At 38.3% G+C, this 19,858-nt stretch overlaps 1 protein-coding gene and 2 long non-coding RNA genes across 3 annotated transcripts in view; 1 reads left to right on the forward strand and 2 right to left on the reverse strand.

Annotated features, from left to right (window-relative positions):
- The window catches only part of LOC134617650 (uncharacterized), a 39,292-nt gene that overhangs the window by 1,909 nt on the left and 17,525 nt on the right, over positions 1 to 19,858 (reverse strand). The window lies entirely within an intron of this gene.
- LOC135932233 (uncharacterized) lies at positions 11,000 to 13,358 on the forward strand. Its single transcript, XR_010573351.1, has 3 exons — positions 11,000 to 11,287; positions 12,414 to 12,523; positions 13,276 to 13,358. It is a non-coding gene; the product is annotated as an uncharacterized LOC135932233 (long non-coding RNA).
- On the reverse strand, positions 17,991 to 18,453 carry LOC134617652 (uncharacterized). The gene is made up of 3 exons (XR_010091560.1): positions 18,385 to 18,453; positions 18,179 to 18,280; positions 17,991 to 18,036 (listed from the first exon to the last, which is right to left on the reverse strand). It is a non-coding gene; the product is annotated as an uncharacterized LOC134617652 (long non-coding RNA).

Below are 19,858 nucleotides of genomic sequence, written 5' to 3' on the forward strand. Positions count from 1 at the left end.
GATATTTCATACTGCAATAATTGGAACAGCAGTACAAATGCCGTTAGGTTTTATTATATGTTTTTAATATGTGTGAATGAAGTATTATACACACTTAAATGCAATCAAGCAGAAACTCGAATTAAATACCTTTTTTAAAAAATTATATAACTTTATTATTATACTTTATGTTATATATTCTAAAGTATGTGAAAAAATTATATTTACTTCATCATATTTTTCAAAGAATCATTTACTGGTAACATTTTTCAAGTTTTTCTTGTCACATGAAATTTACACTCACACATCAAACAAACCTGACTCTAACAAAGTCAAATTTTATCCTTTTTTTTATCACATATTACAAACCTTTTATATCTCTGTGATCAATACTTAATTTATACATTAATTTCAAGAAATGCTCTTTCAATTAAGAAGATACATCTTTGTCTACTACCTAAATTTTCTCTTCAGCATAGTTTATATTTACAAATTCACTGGTTCTTATTATAACATCAAATATGATTTTGTGTACAAATGTACAACTATGACTACTGTTTTATTTTTCACCATTAAAAATAGTTTTCTATTCAAAAACCAGCAGATGGTGCAGAATTACTGAGATGATCAAATCCTAAATATTTGTAACATCACTAATATTTGCAGAAATAAAGAATAACTTTAGTTGTTCAGTGAGATTTCAACATGTTTTCAGAGATTATTGAGCTTTTCTTATGTAACAATGGCTGCAGATGAATTCTCTTATTGTACTTTAAAAAAAAACCTAATATCTACAACCTGTAACAACAGAATCTGACTTTTAAAATATTTTCAGCTTCTACAATAAAACAACCGAAGGAAAATAAATGTTTGTTCTTACCTGTTACAGACAGTTTAGTTCCAGAGCCAAAGATGTAGTACTCATCACCTGTTCGTCCCACAGTGAGAAAGACTGCTACAAAAACCTGTCGCTGTTGAATGTGTCAGCTGAGGTGAATGAGTCCAAATGAGGAAGCAGGATCATATTTCAGCTCCATGATGTGTTTCTCTAATGTTCATATCAACATGACTGTCTCTTCTTCTCTTTTCTTTTAGCCACACTAGCAGCACGAAGTCCACTGATTTAATGCACATGGATTCTTCATTAACTGATTCGGTGGATTCTGAATTTTTGATCTGGGTTAGCATTTGAGGTCTGGACTGAAACACCTGACATGCATAATGCAACTGTAATTTAAAGGCTTCTGTTTAGTCTGCTTAAAATTGTCACGATCCTGGGTCTTTTGGTCCAGCGTTTTTAGTTTATTTTGATTTTTATGGTTTGTTTAAGTTCATTAGCTTATCTACGTTCATTTGCTTGTTAGTTTCCGCTTGTGTTTTAAACCCCTGTTAAGTCTCTCTTGCCCTTCATGTGTCTTTTGTTGAGTTCATGTTGTCATGTCTGCGTCTCATTATGTTTCCTGTTTTATTTTGAAAAGGGGTCCTGTGTTCCTGTGTTCATTGTGTTTAGTTTTACTTTTCCCCTGTGATGTCGTTAGGTTCATGTGTGTCATCTGTTTCCCCATGTGTTGCCACTTCCCCTGATCACCTCATGCGTGTATTTAAGTCCTCTGTCTTCCTGTGCTCAGTATTGCGTCCTCCCTCATAGCTGTGTGAGTTTTCTTGTGGTTCCTTGTGCTTTAGTTTTCCCAGTTTAGTTTTGTGTTGTTTTTGTGTCCCATCACTCTAGCAATAAATCTGTGTTTTTGGGTGTACCTTTTGTCTCTGCAAGTTTGCGTTTGGGTCCTTCTCTTACCTGCACACAGCCGTTTTGTGACAAAAATGTAGTTATTCATGGCAGTGAGTTAGCTTTGTCAGCATTCTATATTTTGCTGTGTCTAAACTCATTACAGGATGACATCATCCTTTTTGATAAAGCATATAGTTAGCACTGAATCAGGTGACCCTGAATCGTCCCTTAGTTATGCTGCAATAGGCTTAGGCTGCTGGGGGATTCCCATGATGCATTGAACTTCTCTCATCTTTTCTTCACTTGCTGTGTTTTTACACCACTCTCCATTTTATTCTGAGATACTATTAATCTCTAGCTGTCTTCCACAGCATGTCTTTTGTGTTGTTTTCCTCCTTTCACTCCAACCAGCTGACACAGATGCCCCCCACCCCCCGTCTGGTTCTGCTGGATTATTCTTCCTGTTAAATGGGAGTTTTTCCTTCCCACAAAGTGACTGCTTTCAATTCAATTCAATTCAATACAACTTTATTGATCCTGAAGGTTGACCCCGAAGGAAATTGGGAAAGGCTGCCAGACTTCTCGTTGAGCAAAGGTGATCATTTTGGTTTTCTATGTATTATTGTAGGGTCTTTAACTTGCAATATAAAACCTCATTGAGGAGACTGTTCATTTCATTGAACCTCTGTGTTCAAACAATACGAGGGTCTAAAGTTAGTTTTTTAACTAGTGTCAGTAATAAATAATAAATAACATCGATTTTTACATCCAAGTTTGTTTCTTGATTTTATATTTTTTTCTGTTGGCAGAAATTATTTTACACCAATTTTATTTTTCTACAAGCATTAATATCTGATCCTAAAACAGGATACTTATGCTGCACTGTACTTGCCAACCTCTTGATATGAGGTTTGTATGTAGAATGAGACTGAATAAAGTTTTAATATCTAATTGTTGCTCTCAAGCTCTTAAACAGCACTGAGCCTGCATCTGAAAGAAGAAACAGTGAAAGTTGAGGGGCAGGTTATGATTCATGATTAAGTTTAAAATCAGGTGGAAGTGCTAGCATTTATTTTTTTAATTTTATGTACAGGGGCAGAAAGGGGGAATTTTCAGGTTCAAGGACGTGATGCCAGGTCTGTTATGTAAATATAAAATGTGTGTTATCCACAGAAACACCTGAATCCAAGCTTAGAACTCATAGAAACCATTTTTGTAACCACTAAACTGCTAAAATAAGAAATGAAGAACATCAAATTAAAAGAGGAGGTAAGTAAATTACTTAAAACGATGTGAACACAAAGCACAGAATGCCTTTGTTGAAAACCGACATCTCATAGAAACTGCAAGTTTCATGTTGCTGACAAAAATTCACTAAACCAGCAGCAAAAAAAAAAAAAAAAAAAAAAAGACCTAAATTAGGCTTCATGTTTGAAAAACATTAGTGTGAATTCATGAGTGGAGAATAGATTTCCATGTAGTGGCATTCATCCTGTTCAAACATGTTTGGAGTGAATGCTATAAAATGATATTATTCATATCAATATGCTGTGTCCATAATCTTCACTGGCAAATTTTAATAGTGCTACTGGAAAGCATGCAATTCCTCCATGAAATCCATGAAAAAACTTTGTGAAAAATACCCTTTTATTTATCATTATTCCTGTTTTTGTACAACCTCTCTGTCCTCTCTTTCGCCATACTCCTCACTCAACTAGAAACTAGAAAATAACAAAAATATAATCTTATAGTAATTATTATAGCAGCGGGTTGGGGATCCACAACTGATAACAATACAAAACACTATTTAGTTATGTGAACTCATCATGAATGAATGTCGGTAAATTGAAGTTACAGCTTTATCATTTTTGGCGAATTGGACCACATGTCCTCTCTTACTTTTTTGTTTTTGCTCTCTTTGCTGTCTTCATCCTGCTCTCTCCCTCTCTGTCCTCCTCTCTAAGTCTTTGTGCCAACAACCAAAAGCTAATGTTACACTGAATAAAATACAGAAAGACAAAAACTGATCCATATCAGTTTATAGCAATCGTTACGTTCCCCTAAAAGGGGATGATGGGGGAAGTAACAAAATGTGTCCGGGTCACAAAAAGGAGACAGAGGCAAAATGGTTATATTAAAGAGTTTTATTAAAGTTTCTATTAATATTCAACTAAAAGAGACAGACAAGCCGCTATCACCATTTAAGGAAACAAACAAAACTCAAGCGTTGGTCAATAAAGTAAAACGTAAGTCAAAAAGAGCAGCTGCAAACACAGACACGCAGCTCACTAGCTGTAACCATTCACATGGCACTCTGGCCCAGAGCTCACCTGTTCCTAGGCTTAAATCCCTTTAATTACTGATGTGAGTCAGCTGTGTAAAAGAGAAAAGGTGGCACCTCAGGCAGAAGAGATTGAAGGACACGCCCACACAGGCACCTTCAGGAGGAGGCCCTGCTAGTATGGAACGCCAGGACTGCCATAATGAATTACTTAAATACACCATTAAATAATTAATTAAATGTGGCAATAATTAATTAAAATTGGAATTAATTAATTAAATAAATAGTTATGACACATGTAATTAATTAATTATTGACACATTTAATTAATTATTTATGTATTTCACATTAAATTAATTATTGACACATTTAATTCATTATTTAATGATATATTTATTTATTTCATTTTGGCAGTCCTGGCGCCTGGCTCTCACCATGAATTAATTTTATCTGTCAGACTCACCCATCAAACTCAGGGGGCGGGGTTAACACTGATCGAGTCAAAACCATTGCTTTGGCCTGGTGGCCATTGTTTATAGCCCACAACAACCGGCAGAACTGAACTTTGAAAAACCCTGTTTGTGTGTCACCAAATACAGTTTTAATATTTTTTTTAGCCGAGAATGTAGTGGTTTAATCTTCATATGTGTGGTCGGTTTGTCAAGATACAGCCTCTTTGCAAAAGTGCTTCGATGATTTCGGAGATGTCTGCCCAGTCTCACGGCAAAGCGTGGGATAGACCCGCTCGCCTCGCAAGCAATCGAACTGCTTTTACCGCCGACAAAGCGCAGGCCCCGGTACACAGCTGTAATAACCCCCGCTGACACTGACTTCTTTTACTGAGGTTATATTTATCGGGGTTTTATTTCCTGATGTTCGTATGTGTCCTACGTGTTTCAGTCGCCAATTCTGAATTATAACTAACATTAAAAACGTGTTTAAGGAGGAGAGAGAGCAAATAAACTCGATTAACAGCTGATCTTTGGGTTTTTGTTCAGTAATCAGCGTGACCTGTGTATAAACGCAGAAGAGAGATAACGTTGGTGTTTCCGTCATGTAGTAACTGCTGGCTTTAACTGTACAAAGGTTGTTCGACACTATGAAACACATACAGACTTCATGATGTTCGGCTAATATTTTTATTGTGAATATTAATCATGAGGGTAAACGGCCCTGTACACCACGGAGCGAGGTCAGCATATCCACGATATCTTCAGCTCTCTGAGATAACCCAGAGTTTCCCAGCTGACTGTCATCTACGAATATGTCATGGCTCATATCAATATGATTTTACAGAAAAGCATCCTTAATACTGCCAACTATTCCAGAGATGTGAAAATCTACAGCATAAAGAACACAAAAATATAGCAGTCTAACGCAACACTGTAACAGAGATGAACCGTCAGTTTGTCGCAGATCAAAGTGGAATGAAAGTGATCGGTTGAACAGGTGTTCGTGATCTGTGTTTTCTGCATTTTCATCAGCGTAAGAGACTCAGCAGCAGATTAGAATAACAGTTATACATTTAATAAATTACCAAATGAATCCACGATCGAACCTGTTCCGACAATCTGAGTTTGTATTCCCTCAGCTGCAGACTCAATGCTGTTTAAATGTTTGAGAGGAAGATTAGATATAAAGCAAACGTCAAACATAGACTCAGTCTGCGTTCACATTTGATATGAGGGCAGGACGGATAATGGCTGTGTCCTGTTTTAAGATCATACATGTAAAATTGTTATCTGACCTCCGTCGATCCAGCCGCTCCGAGTTAACTGAAGTTAACTTGGATAAATTATAGTTAAGGAGTATCACAGACAGTGTTGGTCAAGTTACTTGAAAAAAGTAATCAGTTACTAATTACTGATTACTTCCCCAAAAAAGTAATCCCGTTACTTTACTGATTACTTATTTTCAAAAGTAATTAATTACTTAGTTACTTAGTTACTTTTTAAAAACACGATTTACAACCTGAATAGGTAATAAAGTGATAGATCTTTCAGCCCAATTCTACTTTTTCTGCATAATCCATCATACAAAATGTAATCAAATGGAAATGTCTCTTTTTAAAACTTTAAACCTATTTTCTGCACATTCCAGCATATAAATTAAAATATTTTTTTGTGTTTACACTCACTCTTTCAAATAGATGCAAGTGAAACACAGCAGAAAATAAATAAAATCAAAGACTAGCGGTCCTGTTGCTCTATTTTCACTTGTAAAGCAGGAGTAGGTTAGGCGGAGGTTTACCCTGGTGCAGGTGTTCCGCAGCGGTCAGTTGAAGAATCCGCGAGTTTCTCTGTGAATTTCACATTACGTCGTAGCGCACTCGTTGGTTGCTTGGAAGTTTAGGGTTTTTTTCGCTGTAAAAAGAAGTTTTCTTCCCACGCACAACGGACACTAATGTTTTTGTCACTTTTTATGGAATCAAACTCAAAGTAAGGTCAGTACTTCCACGCTTTAAACGCTGCATGCTACACTCTCTCCCGCACTCGATATATTATGATCTGCAGACAGCTGTTGTCACGAACGTCGCACTCGCTTACGTCACTGTCATGAGACGTTCTCGCAAAAAATCACGGTTTTAGTAACGCAGTAACGCAGCGTTCCTACGTGAAAGTAACGGTAATCTAATTACCGTTTTTGCAATAGTAATCCCTTACATTACTCGTTACTTGAAAAAAGTAATCAGATTACAGTAACGCGTTACAAGTAGCGCGTTACTGCCCATCTCTGATCACAGATAACGCCCATGTGAGCTGCTGAAATCAGTAGGCTATTACTGAAATACACGTGCTATATCATAAACTATGATATAAATAGGGAGGTCCTACTAACATGTTTAGTTTTAAAGGACACCTTCCTGCCTTTAGTCTCATTCATGAGCAGTATTAGTTTTCTTCTAACATCCAGAAGTCTGCACGATGTGTTTCATAGTTTGTAACAAACCTTTGACAGTTAAACATAACATGACCAAAAAAGCAAAAAAATAAATAAATGAATAAAAAGAGAGAGAGAAAAAAATCACACAAATTATATGTTAACCTCATTTATTTTTAGTTAAAAAAACAGATGATATAATATTTCTGTCCAGGTTGCAGTCTGCATTATGAACATGTAGTTGGAAACTCTGCTCCTCTCGGTGGAAATGCGCCTTCTCTTTCCTCTTTGTATAAAAACATTTTAAAAGTGAGTTTAATCTCAAAATTCACTGTTAAATCCAAAACACACCAGATAAAGAAAAGCGAATAGTTCAGTCTAACACATGTGCCAGTGAACCATTAAACGTCTGTAAAACTCTGCAGTTATGAAACGTAACTTTAGCCTCAGCCAAACCGATTCTCTCAGTTGTAAATAAAACAGCGAAGTAAACGTGACCCGACAGACAAAACCTGAGTGAATTAAGTCCAGCGTTTAACCACTGAGAGCTAAAACTCAGGTGAGGTTTCAAAGCTGTGTGCGGTGATTGGACATCAGCCGCTGATAAAGTGGCTTCGCCTATAAAGTGCTCTGTAAGGAAACAAGCTCCAGCAGCTCTGCGCTCGGGAAAAACACTATATTTACTTATCTTATGCAGAAAAATGCGCTGACATTGCGTTATATCGAGCACCGGCTGCCCAGTTAAACTGTGACTATCACCAGGTAACGTGGGCGTGTTTCTTGAATCAGCAGCAGGTGTTAAACAGCTGACAGGTGAGGAGGAGGATGCATGCAGGTAAACTGACGGTCTGTTGAGCTGATCGCTGGTGTCGTGAGAAACATGTCAGCTCGTTCTTTATGTTACAGAAGCACAGACACACAAGACCAGGCGGAAAGAGACGATCGTTCGGTGAAAATGAGAATCTGCGAATGCAACATGTGGAACACGGAGAGTGGAATATGTAAACAAACCGGTTAACGTAACCCCCTCGGTGCACTCTGCATGCTGACTGTTAGCAGAGCAGTGAAATCTCTGAAAACATCTGAGCACTTTTGCAAACATGTTCTATGTTGACAACCTGACCAGACATGTGAAGATTACGGCGCAACATTCGCGGCTGAAACACACTTAAAAGTGTAGCTGGTGACAGAAAAACGGGGTATTTTAAAACTACACCACCACCATTGCTGCCTGTGATTTGAAATGCATTCTGGGATACCTGGCTGCCTCAAGTCTACAGAAGCAATCGATTAGCTAGGATCGACCTGTTTTGACTTACTTTGCACGGCAACCAATCAAATGTTAGAGAAGCTGCATGGGCAGCGTTAACCCCGCCCCCTGAGTTTGATGGGTGAGGCTGACAGATAAAATTAATTCATGGTGAGAGCCAGGCGCCAGGACTGCCAAAATGAAATAAATAAATATATCATTAAATAATTAATTAAATGTGTCAATAATTAATTAAAATGTGAAATACATAAATAATTAATTAAATGTGTCAATAATTAATTAAAATGTGAAATACATAAATAATTAATTAAATGTGTCAATAATTAATTAATTAAATATGTCAATAATTAATTAAAATGTGAAATACATAAATAATTAATTAAATGTGTCAATAATTAATTAATTACATGTGTCATAACTATTTATTTAATAAATTAATTCCAATTTTAATTAATTATTGCCACATTTAATTAATTATTTAATGGTGTATTTAAGTAATTCATTATGGCGTTCCATATGCTAGGGCCGTAACAACAATATTAAACTGAAGGTTGTTACTGAAAACACTTTGACAGCAAGTCAAAGCGATGTTACCTGAATAAACACTGAAGCTCAAACCAGAGCAGGTAGAGAAATCTTTAACAAACTATAATAACAAAGTACATCAGTTCCTTGACTGGTAACCAGCAGCGGACTAATGGATCAGAAGATTAAAACTACCCAATACTACAATATTAAGAGAACAAAAAAAAAAAAATCAGCAGACACTTTACATTTGCTGTATTTCAGTTAAAGTGTGTTTCAAATCAGAATCACTGATTTGTGTCATGAAATTACAGACCTGATTATTCAATTATGCAGGAAACTTCAGGAAACAGCATAAATCCCAGTTACAGAGATTTGATTGGATGATGAAGATTGTGATTCATTCATATGTATTTCCTGCCTTGCAATTTATGATTGATTGGTGATTGATTGGTTATTGAAGGTGATTGTATGGCTGTTTATCCTAAACGACAGTGTGGGGGTCATGAATGCAGATAACTGAAAGACATCCTGGGTGTGCTGAACAAGTCTCATAGTATAGAGCCCCGGGCCCTATTCCAGGAAGCAGGTTTAGCCAACAACTCTTTGGTAGTTTGGTAGGTAGGAAAGGTTGCTGAGGTTTATTCACAATGTACAAACAGCCAGAAAAGCTCACAGCCTCTCAGCTTGCCCATCTTCAGCCTTTGTTAACATGACGCAGACACAAAATTGACAGACACTGTAGATTCTAATGGCTCAGTGTCAAGCAGAGTCAAGCTAGCTACCATTAACAATAGAAAGATAATTTTGCTTTAACTGACGTCTGTATTTGAATTTCTTTTTGATGTTTAATGTTTAATTTTCATGAAGGTTATTCTGAAATGTGAAACAGTGTTTAGAGACTGTCCTACCCTCCATACAAAAACATAAAAGAAATAAAAAAGGTAAGTAGCAGAGGTGGGTAGTAACGAGTTACATTTACTCCGTTACATTTACTCCGTTACATTTACTTGAGTAAGTTTTTGAAAAAAACATGTACTTTTAAAGTACCTTTTTTGCACGATACTTTTTACTTTTACTTGAGTACATTTGTGAAGAAGAAACAGTACTTTAACTCCGCTACATTTGCAAAATTCGACTCGTTACTTTTAAAAAAAAAAAAAAAAATAGTTTAACACATTAGATAACATGCCGCCAGTGGAGTTTCCAGTTACTTTTTTACCAATGAGATGTGGCCATGCAGTCACATGACCAGTTTGAAACTGTGGCAGGCAGAGCGGCCCAAGCCTTAGCGGACACACGGAAAGAAGAAACATGAAAACATGGCAGAGTCTACGCTAGAGCTGAAGAGGATGACATACAACATACAACAACAACAACAACAACAATCTTTATTTATAGAGCACATTTAAAAACCAACGGTATGCCAAAGTGCTTAACATAAAACAAGGAAATAACACAAGTATAATCAGGGTCATAAAAATGTAAAATTATATTCACAGGAAAATGCCACCAATACACAATGGCGATATGACATACACAGCACAAGTAAAAGCATAATAGGAAAATTAATAGAATAAATCTATGCAAACAAGGCCAGCATTAACCGGTAGAAAAGGCAAGATTAAACAAATACGTTTTAAGCCGTGATTTAAAAGATTGAATAGAATCAGACGCCCGGATGCCAATCCTGGCTGCACCTGAGTTCCACAACTCTGGTGCAGCCAGGACAAACGCTCGGTCACCTCTAGACTTCAGCCGAGATCTAGGCTGCACCAACAGTAACTGTGAAGATGATCTTAGAGCCCTAGCTGGAACATATGAGTTAAGCAGTTCCTTAAGATAGCTCGGTGCTGTGTTATTAGTAATTTTAAAAGTAATCAGCAGAATTTTAAATTGGATACGGTATTTCACAGGCAGCCAGTGCAAATCAGCTAGGACGGGAGTGATGTGGGCAAACTTCCTAGTTTTGGTTAGAATGCGTGCTGCAGCATTTTGGACTGTCTGCAATCTATGAAGGAAGGCAGAGTGGAGACCAAAATACCAACACGTTCTCACACCCAACTCGTCAAATGTGTGACGCATGGTCAGGCTCCCTCTGCTTCACTTATCGACGCGAAGGGTACCCCCCTGGCGTCGAGAATTGACGTGCAGGGTCCTCCTATTGAATACTATACTGATCCCTAATCGTTGCTTATTGACGACAAGAGATTTCCGCGGAAGAGCCTGTTGTTCGTATATTTATATATTTCCAAAATCACATTGTAGTGACGTGTACTGAGCACAATATATTATATAATGTAAACAACTACCTGAGAAACAGCAGATAAATTAATTATAGGCCATTACTTTTGTATCGTTTATTGCATTTATGGAGGGAGAGGTGTATGCTGGGTAATGGCACAGCTAGCGACCGGGTGACTTTATTCACCCGCTTCGGCTGTTATCAGTCCATACAATGGGCGTTATTAGCAGAAATCAGTCCCATAGATGTGGGCCATCCACCTGCTAGATTGTTCAGAAGGTTGTTATCATCCATCCAGATGGAGGATCACTGACAGGAGCGTGGGAAGACTCCAGAATCCACTCTGGCTGGAATCCGGTGGATACAGCAGTGTTACAGGTAAGACCATTTAAACGGACAGCATTTATAGAATGACTATTAAAAGTCAGCGAGTGTCAATAATGTTAATGTGGTTATGTTAGTAATACAGCGAGTGCTAATATAACAGCTTTAAGATGCATTTGTAGATATTATTACGTGTTTTACCGTCTTTATGGTGCTAGCTTAAAGTTACGGTGTAAACGTTAGCTTATATTGTAGTAAAGCTGTTACTGTTTAAACGATGTTAGGACAGAAATATTAGCTTCTGTCATGACTGATGAAGTTACTAGTTAATAAAGTTTCCAGTAAAGTGATTAATCGCAGCCACAGATTGACAGTAAATATCCCGATTAGCTTCAATGCATCTGTAATAAATATGCGCAAGTTTCAGTGCTTCGTTTAAACTGTATGATACTTATACTGACCCAGGGTCAGTGTAAAATACAATCCTAGCTGTGTGAACAAAGCCTGGCTCCTTTAATCCTGCATGACAAACCTCAGGATGCAGGTTCTTATTACTCTTTCCTGCTGGCACACCTGTCACACCTGAGAGTCAGCTAGAAACTTACAGTGACGTGGACATCATGCAAAGACTGCCAGACTCTGTAATACTGCAAATGATCAGTGACTCAGGTTAACACTAAACTTTAAACAGTCCCTCTGTGTCTCTGTGTGTGCTGAACATCTAGGATTGAGTCAGGCTGCATTGACTGTGGGACTTTTCTGTGTTAAAAGCTGGTTGAAGACGGCTCAGAAACATTTGAAGATTAAAATTTAGCGTTATGGCTGCTGGTGATTTGTAAAGCCTCTACTCAGCTGTATTTTTGTTACTAATTTATCTTAGTTGTTGTTTAACAAAGATTTCAGAAGAGCAAAGATGAGGACTCCTACTTCATCCTTAATAGTTTAACCTGATTGGAAATCAAAAAAATCCAGATTCTTCTTCCACAGAAGTTTCATTTGTCAGTGTGGGACTGCTGAGTCACCTGAAGAACTCATTTCATTCTCCACGATGTTGATTTACAGAAATGTTTCACAGGAACTGATTCCTCCCAAAGGGTGAACTAGTGTGTTTCCATAGATTATCTCTGTATGAATGTACTTCTTAAATGAAGGCAAGTGTTTGTCCTTTTTTGTTCCTCAGGTACAGTACGTGATATTAAGGGTGATATTATCACTGGGGGAAGACAAGAAGCAGACGTACTTCCAAGAGGGAGCTGCAGTGAGGACACAGCCTGGTCACTGAGGTCAGAGGTCAGAATCTGAAACAGCTCAGGTTTATATTCTAGGGGTTATAAAAAAATTGAAATGTATTTATAAAGAAACCTTTAAATAATATTTCAAATAATAGTCATAATTATGATTATTATTAGAAATATCAAACATTTAAGTGGATTTTCTGTTACACCTATTGTCTTACCCCTGCGATAACTGGCAGCCTGTCTTTGTCCTGTATCAGCTGGGATAGGCTTCATCCTCCCGCGACCTTGAATTGGATACATGAATTATATTGAATTGTATTCCAATTATGTAATCTCATCATTTACAAACTCAAGGTATCCAATCAAAATGTAAGTAATAATGATAAAAATGTGAAAGCAGAAATAAGTGTGACATGAATGTAAATGTGTTAGCTGACATAGAGGACAGCTACATGTAGTCTGAAAAACCTTTGTTGTCAAGTTTGCAGGTCCATCAGCACGAGACATTCTTACATAGAAGAGACTGTTAAAGTCTCTAACTCAGTGAAGCATTATTGGTCCCGTCTGTTTGGATGAATATATTAAGCTGATGTTTGTCCATTTATTGACACATTTTCTCAAGTGCTTATCCAGTTCAGGATCACAGTGGAGCTGCAGCTGGATATGTTCAGTAAAGAAACCTTACAAAAGTTAACATAAACCTGCATCTCTGTACGTTGTTGTCCACAGGATGAGAACATCAAACTGGAAGACTGTGGAACATGTTAATAAATGTTGGTGTGTTTATCCCTGTGTCTTTCACAGGAGGCGCTGAAAGGTTTCCCTAATAGTTCCTGGTGAATCAAAGCAGAACCATAAAGGTTGCTGGACTGCATGATGGCCTTACACCTGAGCAGTCATCCTGTTAAAGGAGGAACCAGTCAGAAGCTGTTTTCAAAGTAGCTGAGCAGATTTCATCTCAAGTAAGCGATTAACTGTTTGTTCATTTGTTCTGCCACTTAAAGAGCATTTAAGGACGTCTTTTGAGTGTCTAGTTGAATTAATTCTACTGGCTCTCATGGTCGTTTGTGATTATGGACATATTTTTCATGTACATCAACCATTTAGTAAATTGTATCTATTTAGTAATATCTGTTAGCTATAAAATGTAATATAAATATAAAAATATCTAAATATCTCCTGCCCGTTATATTTTAATGATGTAAGTCCAGACGTCTGTTATCGTGTTACATAAGCATTCCTCACATATCAATGAGATGCTGTACAGTACAATCCTACTGACACAGCAGAGGGATAACGACGGCTATTCAACATCGTTGCACAACCGTTCGAGCTGCATGATGCAGAAGAGTGACTAAATCGTCTTTTTGTGGTCTATTGTCTTCAAACCAGCAGACAAAGCCGATGGCAGAAGATGTTTGGAGAAGAACTTCAGGCCGTCTACTGACAAGGTATTTTCTTCTTGTTATCAAAAGACATTTGGAGTGACGGCTTCTACAACTGTGCTGATGTGAAGCTTACAGTCTAAGAAGTCACAGTGTTGATATTCAGCACAAAGAGAAAAGCTCCCTTGTTTGAATTTATTTACAATCATAGTTTTATAAATTCTGACTGTAAACAGCTTTTACAGCTTTGATATTGTTTGACACTCGATATCAGGTGATGGTATTTAATTTAAAGGTTTCTGTGTCCCAATGAGCCATTTACACTGACCAGTGTCAGTTTGACTGTAACACATTCATTATTTAGATCCAACGTTTCTAACAGAAATAACTGAATGTAAAAATGGCAGCCCTCAGGCCAGGTTTAATTGATAGAGATATATGCATGCATTATGAAATTTATGTATCCCAGATCATTTTTATTCATCTAGTCCTGGCAGACCCACCCCTTTCTCCCAAGTTAACTGCAACCCAAAAGAACTAGTGGGGCTATTTACACACTCACAATCAGTGTGGGGTAAAAAGAGCCACCAAAAACCTGACAGCCTGCACAGCTACAGATGTGCTAAAAGCTATAAGAGTTAGAAGCTCTGCTTATGGAGAAACTTTCTAAGCCTAATAGAGGACAGGTACTCCTGCCCAAATAACATGATATAACCCCACATACAGCCCAGCCATAAAGTGAACCAAGTCATTTGGTTAAAGACAGCATGGGACCAAATGCATGTAACCAGCCTGCACCAACCTAACATTTCTTCCTCCTGAATTAAATGAATGAATGGATGAAAGTTAAATGACTACAAACCTAAAGCCACTAGTTCCCACACTGGTGTTCCCCAACACTGTGTGTTAACTGTACTGAGCTTGTATCAAAAGTTGTAACAGGCTAAGCTACGTGAGACACTGCATTGAACGATTGTTTCTATCTTAATGGTTTCAGCTCATATGTTCTTTTTCCTTTCAGTAGTTTAAAGCAGCTCGTGCTCCTTCTGCTTCCATTTTGATGGCAAGAAGAAGACGAAGAAGAAGAGTTCAGCGAAGTGGCGTTCATGGTCTCAGTGGACAGTCATGGTCACACACTGCATGTGGTTTTAAAAGCAACATGTCTGTTCACCACAGCAATCGAGATGTGTAATATTAGTGCAGCTACGGTTTGTTCTTGAACATCAGTTCTGTTTTCTACTTTGACCACTTAGACCAAAAAAGTGTTGTTTTCAGATTCTTTCTTTTAAATCTGTAAAGCACCTGTTCATTTTTTTTATTACAATTAGTTTCACATAAATGTTAGTGTTTCCTTTATGGTCTTTTAATGCTTACACTAGACTGTACACATCTACATTAGAGACATTTCTGTTACCTATTTATGAGACTGGGCTGCTTGACTACAATTTGGAAATGGATGCAAAATCGTGCTATTGTTTGTTATTTAGTATGATTCAATTCAATTCAATAAAACTTTATTGATCCTGAAGGTTGACCCCGAGGGAAATTTGGGTTAAGGCCAACACAGGACGTGTCTGACTAAGCAAAGATTAATCTGATCCCATTTCTACCTGTCTCTACTGTTTCAACTGTAATTGTCAGGATATATATTTATTCCAGCTCTCATAGGGCAAAGCAATGACTCAGACTTGTCAAATGTTCTTTTATTTGATACACAATATGAAGTTCACAATTTTCTTACAAATAAAATTATGACAAACATGAACAGCTGTGGTTATTTCTGAGACATGAATTTTTTTAAATGTGTTCATATTTAGACAGTGTATATCTGTATGCTGAAACTGTAATGGTGAACCTGAGGTGATGGTCAACACAAGGCAAATATATATAAATATAAAACAATATTGAAGTAATGTCTTTACCCTCTGCAGCGTGTGGACGCTGTGCACACAATCACCTTAATCACTGTAGTAAACGTGCACCGCTAGCTCACGTGACTGACTGTCTCCATGGTTACATCGTATATTATTAGCTATGCAAACAGCTTCCAAAGATACCGCCATAGCTCTCTGCAGCTGTAACACTTTCACGCTTTACAAATCATTTCACGTTTTTGATAGTTATGAAGACAGAATATGTTTTTAAAGTCATGCTAGGCTGTTGCTATGGAGGTTGCTGTGGACTAGGGTGGACCGCGCGTCCGATTCCTGTTATTAGCTGTCCGCCGTAGGAAGGCTGCGTTCCGTTTAGAAGTAGCGACAGTCTGCCGTAACTCAAACTCAAACCCCGCTTTGTTCTTTAATTAAAGGCCTTTTACAGCCGTTCATGACACGCACACACACACACATAAAGCACTTTGCCTCACCATGAGAATGCAACTTTACTAAAACCTTTAAAGTATCTGATATAGGATAGAAAAAAGAAGCAACCAGAGATTTAATGATGAAGACTCTGGGTTCTGTAGTTCACGTTTTACAGTCCTGAATGACTCTGCACATCCATATAATTTATTGAAGAGGAGTTTAGAATGCACTTTACATTTAGACTGTTGCTGTTTAATTTTTTACATTGTTACTGTGTTATGTCATGATAAGGTTCACCTGCTGGGGGTTTGATGGATCAGCTGGACAATACAGTCAAAGACAGACTTCATCCATCATGTGCAAGAATCCTAGTTGGATTTTTGTTTTCACTCATATTTTAGAACCAAATATTGAAAACAACTCTGACAGACTGGATACCTGGTCAGGGTATACATTACCTTTCACTCAAGCATCCCAGGACAGAGCCCTGCCCCACCATGAGCCTGGGTGGATACATGGTTATAATATAAAATGACTGATACTGAATATGAATATTTCATGAAAATCAAATTATAATATGAATTCCTAGGTGTTTGTTATATCCAGCAAGAGATTGATTACATATGTCAGAAATGCTAACCCTAACCCTAGCTCAACAGACCACAATGCACTGGACCGTCACTATTATTACATGCTGTGAACATAAGTAGCTTTGATCACAGTTTATGTTGTAAAAGAGAAGGAATATTGAAAAAAAGATCAACATTGTGATATTATTTCTTCCAAACTGACCAGAAACACGCTTATCAGACTCTCACAGCACAGGATCAGACTCACTGTGCATGACGGCTCAGGCCAATACTGTTTGTTAGATTGTCAGTTGTTTAGTATACTTCTGTACAGTTACGGTCACCATCTCTATTTCAGTATAATTAATATGCAGAAAACACTAAAAGTTTATTGTCTTCCAATATTCTAACATAATTCGAAAACTTTGACTTTGTTAGTACATATTGTTACAGTCCTAATGCCAATATGATTCTTCATAACTCCTGCTTTGAAATACTGAGCTTTAAAATTGACCTGATGAAAGATAATTTACAGTGGCAGTCTGTCAGGATAATTCTGACTATAAGATCACTGTATTAATCTGAATCCTTCTGAAATGTGCAGTGAATGAATGTTGATGCAACTCACTCTGGGAAAGCTGTTAATAAAATGAATCTGTGACACATGCAACACATTCACCGAGGAAGAGGACACACAGGGAGGACACGCAGAGGCTGTGTTAAAGTCAGAAATCCAAATCTTTAGTCAAAAACAGGCGGCGGTTACAAACAGGAAGACAAGCAGTCCATCAAACAGTCTACAGGGTCAAACATACAGAGAATTCAAACAGCAGTAAAAAATAACTGGACACTGAAAAACGTAAAGCAATGTGTGACGCAATAAAAGGAAACAGTGCAGTATATTCACTGAATTACAAAATTACAAAAGAGAAAAATGACGATTTCTAAGGTTTGTTTTCTAAATGCAGGCAGAGTGTGGCTGGTAAAGATGGAAACATACAGAATGTAAACTGTGTGAGTTTGGTGAACTTTGTTAGTAACAAATGAGGTAAACCCCCCCCCCAAAACAGACAAAACACAGAAAGAGGCTCTCAATATTCATTAATAATTAGAAAGCATCTAAACATTCTGGTCGTGGATTTGTACAGTCTTAGTTCCGATTATAATCATCATGATCAATGGCGAGGTCCTGAGGTGGGCGGGGCTGTCTCTGGTAATGTCACCATGAAGGAACAGCATCTGGCACGTGTTGGCGAAACATCCCAGTACACTGGTGTAGTTTCCTCTCCAGCTGGTTGACCTTTGACCCTTCAACATTAAGGGGAAGAAGAAGAAACAGTGTTAGGTCAGGTGACCACATGGTTTCTAAAAAAACTGACAGGAAGTAACCAGGCTGTTAGAAATGGATATCATGTGTTTATAGTTACTGTAGTTAGGTAACTCTACTTACCAAAAGCAAAGCTGCTGAATGTTGCAGGAACATGCTCATGTGTGGTGGTCATTCAGTGCTGCTCCGGCAGGTTAGACAGTCCAAGACTGATATCCTGCCCATCTGAGAGTTTGAAAACACACATGCAAAAATTTAATTGTATTACAGTCAAAGTTGGATGTTCGTTTTTGTCCTTTAAAAATGTTTGTGTATTTGAAAGCACTAACATTTAGGGATGACTCGGATCGTCTCTCTATCTCCTTTAAAGGGGAGACAAGTGTATCCACTGATCCACGTGTATAGGAATTTCTTTCACTTATGTATTAATCACATTATTTTATTGTAATGCCTTGGTGCCACTGGATTTTAACATGTCTGACACCCATACTGTAAGACAAATGGTGGGGGTCTAGTTAGGAAGTTGGGGGAGGCAGACCACTTCACAGGAAGAGTCTTTTGTCTCTGCAAGGACTCTGGGAAGGTGTGAAACAGCTGTGTACTGCCTTTTGTTCATGGAGAAAGTATTTAACTGAGAGACACACTACTCTCAGTGAGACTCTGCTGACCTGCCCCGCGTCATGCAGGCTCTCCATCAAGCTTGGTTGTCTGTCTTTGTGTGTCTGGATTAAAGAATGTTAGCTACCGCTCACCGCTTGTCTGCAGGCTTTATTTAAGTGGAAAAACTTCCACAACAGAATGGCGCTGCGAGCAGGGTGGTCCGTGTGGTCGCTGAACAACGGTTCCGTGGATGGGCTGATCACCCCTGAGGAAAAGGTACCTTTGTCCTACCAGCTGTTGAAGCAAAGGAAATGGAGGAGTCACGGAGCCGTGTGTTTCAGTCACCACCGAGACCATCAACTTTGAGGGGACTCCTGCAGATGGGTGAGTGATAGCTAACTTGTAACAAGTCACGAGAGTTTTGTGTATGGCCGAGGAGGTGAGTGTGTTGCAGCCTTCGGAGAGCTCAAGAAGGTAAAAGTGATACGACCTTCCAGGGCAAGAGCTCCGAGGGAGTCTTCGTGTAGAATCACGGAGAGTCTTCGTGTAGAATCACGGAGTGACATCTCTAGCGTCTTCTAAAAGATCCTAACTTCTTCAAAGGAGACTGGGGGTGGCGGTGTTCGTTCCTTGGTCCGTAGAAGGCAAGGAACCTCACGGGGGACGCCTCGTGCAGTAATAGAGAATCTAGATTCCAGGGGCAGTCAGCGGAGCCGGATTAGTGGCTCGAGAGGCGACTGCGGCAAGCGCTCCACCGGGCGGCCAGGGCAAAACTCAATGTGTGACTGTATGGTAAGAACTGAGTAAATGTGTGGTGGGTAAGACTGCAGAGAATGGATGTGTGGGAAAAGTTGTTGTGTGTGGAAAAAAAAAAACAAACAAAAAAAAAAACAGAAAAATGGGGTTCAAAATGCTAAAATGGGGAACAAAACAAGGAAAAAAAAAAAAAAGAGAGAGGAGTGTAGACATGTGTGTAAAAGCAGCCTGACTCAATCTGATTCCAGATGTTCAGCACACACAGAGACACAGAGGGACTGTTTAAAGTTTAGTGTTAACCTGAGTCACTGATCATTTGCAGTATTACAGAGTCTGGCAGTCTTTGCATGATGTCCACGTCACTGTAAGTTTCTAGCTGACTCTCAGGTGTGACAGGTGTGCCAGCAGGAAAGAGTAATAATAACCTGCATCCTGAGGTTTGTCATG

The sequence above is a fragment of the Pelmatolapia mariae genome, linkage group LG18 (genome assembly GCF_036321145.2).
Source record: "Pelmatolapia mariae isolate MD_Pm_ZW linkage group LG18, Pm_UMD_F_2, whole genome shotgun sequence".
NCBI classification, from domain to species: domain Eukaryota; kingdom Metazoa; phylum Chordata; class Actinopteri; order Cichliformes; family Cichlidae; genus Pelmatolapia; species Pelmatolapia mariae.